Below are 6,049 nucleotides of genomic sequence, written 5' to 3' on the forward strand. Positions count from 1 at the left end.
AAAATCCCCTGAAGAAAGGAAAGGCTACCCACTCCAGTATTCTGGCCTGGAAAATTCCATGGACTATATAGTCCATGGGGTTGCAAAAAGTCAGACATGACTGAGGGACTTTCACTCACTCAAGATGGATAAGATAGGCCCAGCTTTGTGACAGGTCAAGTATGCATGTAAAATCATATCTTAGAATGTGAGCATCTGCAGGAATTCAAGCTCAAGTGGGGTGCCCTCGTGTTGGGAAAGCCATGAGCACCTAGGAGGTGGTAGTGGTAGTGGGGTGACAGTCCCATGTGACATGAGGTCACTTTATCGTAGTGGTCAAGAGCACATTGTGAAGGCAGAGGACAGACTAAACACTCAATCCACAACGTTTATCCATTGCCACTGTGTTCGAGTGTTTGGAGTATTTAGAACTAATGCTGCATATCCATAAAGATCAGGACACTAACACTTGTGCAATCTTCAGGAGTGGAAGTCCTGCAGAGGCAGGAACCAGACGGGTTCTGCCTCACAGTGAGCTGGTCCTCCTTCCCAGCATGTCTGGGACCCGAGGCCGCCACACCTGTTGGGGTATCTGGCATCCAGAGAAGGATGTGCTTTGCCGAGCAGAGGGCTGAATCCTACCTGTGCTGCTCGTGGCTGTTTCTGTGAAGAAGTTATGTCTCTTTCCATTTCTCTTATCCATTAACCCACGCAAGGCTCTCTCTGGCTAATTGAATTCGCTAGAAGGTTGCCTTTGGTGATTAGACATCCTGCAGCCTGAGCTGAGAGGAAGAAGGGAACAGGCAGAGAGGCAAACGTCTTGGTGAGCGCAATTCAATCTGCTGCTAAATTTAATCTGTGTGTTTCTGGTTTCTGTTCGCATTCAACCACCTGCAGTGATATGTTTAAAATGCTCCCGACGCATCAGCAAGGTGGGCACCGTGCCAGGACCAAGTCTGCCCGTTTTTGCTTCATTTTATGTAAAACCTGACTGAATATCAGCTCGGGTTTTTTCTTTTCTTGGCACATCTGAGGTTTTAAATTGCTGATGAAGACAGGACAGCAGTATCTGCCCCAAATGTGATCTCTAAAATAGGTTTTCACAGTGTCAGCCTCCCTGCCTCCATCCCACAGATTTCCCCTGCCCAGAAGATATCAGTAGGCCCTATGTACTCAGCATTAGAGCTCTAGCCTTGAATTATATCAAACACATTAATCCCTATACATATTGCATGATATAAAATTTATTTAAAATTTCAGGTAGTAAAATGCAGCTGAGCTGAAGATGTGTTGATACACAATTAAGTGCATATTTGTTTGAATTTAAGTTTTCTTTTTGTATTTTGCAGGCAATATGTATTCTTTGTCAGGTCTTACACCTCTTATGTAGGCCTCCTAAGAGCTCATAGGTCCCAAGTCCTTTGCCCATGCGTGGGCCAAACTGGGAGCTTCAGAGATGGTGTTTTGTTGTCTGCCCACCATTCTGAAGTTTCCTAAAGTAGAAGCAAAGAATGTCTACGTGATGGTTCCACACACAGGCTTTGGCATCAAGCAAGTCCAAGTCTGTCTGCTCAGAGAATCAGTTTCTGAGAACAGAATCTCAGTTTCTGCCTTGTTAAAGTCTGGATGATGATGGTGTCTACTCACTGCTGTTATTTGAAAAGTATCATTTGCAGAGAAGGCAATGGCACCCCACTCCAGTACTCTTGCCTGGAAAATCCCATGGATGGAGGAGCCTAGTAGGCTGCAGTCCATGGGGTTGCTAGGAGTCAGACACGACTGAGCGACTTCACTTTCATGCATTGGAGAAGGAAATGGCAACCCACTCCAGTGTCCTTGCCTGGAGAATCCCAGGGACAGGGGAGCCTCATGGGCTGCCGTCTATGGAGTCGCATGGAGTCGGACACGACTGAAGTGACTTAGCAGCATTCGTGTTTTGTACCGTGACAACTTGGCCGGGCTGAACTGCATTTCCCAGAATCCTTTCCTGTACATTTCCTGTTAGGGCGGGCCCCCATAGAGATTCCAGGGGGAGATTTGCCAAGTGTGTGTTGAGCAGCAGGCATTTTGCAGTTCACACGTGTTGTCACTTACCTGCTGGTTCACCTAATTGGAGGGAAGTAATAACCAGGCCTGCAGTGATTCTGTGTGTGCATGCTTAGTTGCTCAGTCGTGTCCAACTCTTTGTGACCCCACGGCCTGTAGCCCGCCAGGCTCCTCTGTGCCTGGGGATTCTCCAGGCAAGAAACCTGGAGGTCGGTTGCCATGCCCTCCTCCCTTTACTAAATCCTCCTTCAGTTTCTCTGACTCCTAGGCCGGGTGTGTCTCGTTTAGTTTCAGGACAAGGCACCTGCAGGATGAGATCAGAAGCAAAGAAAATCTGACATGGTTTTTCAATCCCTTCTTGTGGGTTTTGGTTCATTATTTCTCTCCCTCAGTCCATATCCATCTTCTCTTCCTGACTGCCTCCCCTGATGGCTTCATACTCCAGCATCAGATGTGAAGGCAACCAGCTCTCATGATTGTGTAAGGTCAAATTCCTGCAACAAATCCCTTTTCTAAATTTATAGTAGTTCTGTTTCTCTGATCGATTCCTGCCTGAAATAGAACTTATGGTTGTTGTTTGACTGAGATAAACCTTGTGAAGTGCATAGTAGCAGACCTGGCATATAGTCAGTGCTTGATAAACACCTCCATTACAGTCCCCAAAGATGGACATTATTTCATGGACACAAATCTAAGTCCAGTACCTGTCACATAGCAGATGCTCTACACAAACTTGTTGAATGTTTCTCAACACAAGAGGAACAGGACTGTATGCGGCAATACATGGGAGTTGAGGGGGAGGTGGTTGAATCAGTTGAGTAATAGGACATCTATATTTAAGAAAACTATTTAAAGAGATGCAATGTATCATTTCACATTGATAGAATGATCACCTGTGGCAACATCATATGCTCTAAATTTAAACATTTGCCAAGTATGTTCCTTGGGACCAGTGTGTATGAACAGTTAGATTGATACCTAATAAGCGTGTATAAATAAAAATAGAGGTTCCTATGGTACTTGAGAAGGAAATTATTTTCTTGTGGGGTTTTGCACATCTGACAAGTCTCTCTTCTTCCCCTCTGTCTGTCTGGGGTCTCTGTCCTGAGTGAGGGTTTCTTCCTCTGGTGTGGCCTTCTTGACCCTAGGGAGTTTCACTTTTATTTTTCTCTCCCACCCACATCATCATGGCTATTCCTTGGCTCTTCTCTTCAGCCTAGACTGCAACACCTCTGAAAGCTTAAGTCCAATTTTTCTGGTTATTAAGTGCTGCCTAATAAAATATTGCATAGGAACTGGGAAGTTAGGTCTATGAATCAAGGTAAATTAGAAGTGGTCAAACAGGAGATGGCAAGAATGAACACTGACATTTTAGGAATCAGTAAACTAAAATGGACTGGAATGGGTGAATTTAATTCAGATGACCATTAAATCTACTACTGTGGGCAAGAATCCCTTGGAAGAAATGGAGTAACCCTCATAGTCAACAAAAGAGTCCTAAATGGGTGCAATCTAAAAAATGACAGAATGATCTTTGTTTGTTTCCAAGGCAAACCATTCAATATCATAGTAAACCAAGTCTATGCCCAACCAGTAATGCTGAAGAAGCTGAAGCTGAACGGTTCTATGAAGACGTACAAGACCTTCTAGAACTAACACCCAAAAGAGATGCTCTTTTCATTATAGGGGACTGGAATGCAAAAGTAGGAAGTCAAGAGCTACCTAGAGTAACAGGCAAATTTGGCCTTGGAGTACAGAATGAAGCAGGGCAAAGGCTAATAGAGTTCTGCCAAGAGAATGCACTGGTCATAACAAACACCCTCCTCCAACAATGCAAGAGAAGACTCTACACATGGACATCACCAGACGGTCAACACTGAAATCAGATTGATTGTATTCCTTGCAGCCAAAGATGGAGAAGCTCTATACAGTCAGCAAAAACAAGACTGAGAGCTGACTGTGGCTCAGATCATGAACTTCTTATTGCAAAATTCAGACTTAAATGGAAGAAAGTAGGGAAAACCACTAGACCATTCAGGTATGACCTAAATCAAATCCATTATGATTATATGGTGGAAGTGACAAATAGATTCAAGGGATTAGATCTGACAGAGTGTCTGAAGAACTATGGATGGAGGTTCCTGACATTGTACACGAGGCAGTGATCAAGACCATCCCCAAGGAAAAGAAATGCAAAAAGGCAAAATGGTTGTCTGAGGAGGCCTTACAAATAGCTAAGAAAAGAAGAGAAGCAAAAGACAAAGGAGAAAAGGAAAGATATACCCATTTGAATACAGAGTTCCAAAGAATAGCAAGGAGAGATAAGAAAGCCTTCTTCGGTGATCAGTGCAAAGAAATAGAGGAAAGCAATAGAATGGGAAAGACTAGAGATATCTTTTAAGAAAATAAGACATACCAAAGGAATATTTCATGCAAAGATGGGCACACTAAAGGACAGAAATGGTATGGACCTAACAGAAGATATTAAGAAGAGGTGGCAAGAATACACAGAAGAACCATAGAAAAAAGATCTTCATAACTCAGATAACCATGATGGTGTGATCACTCATCTAGAGCCAGACATCCTGGAATGCGAAGTCAAGTGGACCTTAGGAAGCATCACCACGAACAAAGCTAGTGGAAGTGATGGAATTCCAGTTGAGCTTTTTCCAATCCCAAAAGATGATGCTGTGAAAGTGCTGCACTCAATATGCCAGAAAATTTGGAAAACTCAGGCCACAAGACTGGAAAAGGTCAGTTTTCATTCCAATCCCAAAGAAAAATGAAAGTGAAAGTTGCTCAGTCGTGTCCCACTCTTTGTGACCCCATAGACTATACAGACCATGGAATTCTCCAGGCAAGAATACTGGAGTGGGTAGCCTTTTCTTTCTCCAGGGGATCTTTCCAATCCAGGGATCAAACTCAGGTCTCCCACATTGCTGGTGGATTCATCCCAAAGAAAGGTAATGCTAAAGAATGTTCAAACTACCACACAATTGCACTCATCTCACATGCTAGCAAATAATGCTCAAAATTCTCCAAGCCAGGCTTCAACAGTACATGAACAGTGAACTTCTAGATGTTCAAGCTGGACTTAGAAAAGGCAGAAGAAGCAAAGATCAAATTGCCTACATCTATTGGATCATAGAAAAAGCAAGAGAGTTCCAGAAAAACATCTGCTTCTGCTTTATTGACTACACCAAAGCCTTTGACTGTGTGGATCACAACAAACTGTGGAAAATTCTTCAAGAGATGGGAATACCAGACCACCTTACCTGCCTCCTGAGAAATCTGTATGCAGGTCAAGAAGCAACATTTAGAACCGAACATGGAATAGCAGACTGGTTCCAAATTGGGAAAGGAGTACGTCAAGGCTGTATGTTGTCACCCTGCTTATTTAACTTATATGCAGAGTACATCATGAGAAACGCTGGGCTGGAGGAAGCTAAAGCTGGAATCAAGATTGCTTGGAGAAGTATCAGTAACCTCAGATATGCAGATGACACCACCCTTAGGGCAGAAGTGAAGAAGAACTATAGAGCCTCTTGATGAAACTGCAAAAGGAGAGTGAAAAGTCGATTCAAAACTCAACATCCAAAAAACGAAGATCATGGCATCCGATCCCATCACCTCATGGCAAATAAATGGAGAAACAATGGAAACAGTGACAGACTTTATATTTTGGGCTCCAAAATCACTGGACATGGTGACTGAAGCCATGAAATTAAAAGATGCTTGTTTCTTGGAAGAAAAGCTATGATCAACCTAGACAGCATATTAAAAAGCAGAGACATTACTTTGCTGACAAAGTTCCGTCTAGTCAAGGCTATGGTTTTTCCAGTGGTCATGTATGGATATGAGAGTTGCACTATAAAGAAACCTGAACACTAAAGAATTGATGCTTTTGAACTGTGGTGTTGGAGAAGACTCTTAGAGTCCCTTGGACTGCAAGGAGATCCAACCAGTCCATCCTAAAGGAAATCAGTCCTGAAATATACATTGGAAGGACTGATGCTGAAGCTGA

The sequence above is a fragment of the Bos indicus x Bos taurus genome, chromosome 29 (genome assembly GCF_003369695.1).
Source record: "Bos indicus x Bos taurus breed Angus x Brahman F1 hybrid chromosome 29, Bos_hybrid_MaternalHap_v2.0, whole genome shotgun sequence".
Lineage (NCBI taxonomy): Eukaryota > Metazoa > Chordata > Mammalia > Artiodactyla > Bovidae > Bos > Bos indicus x Bos taurus.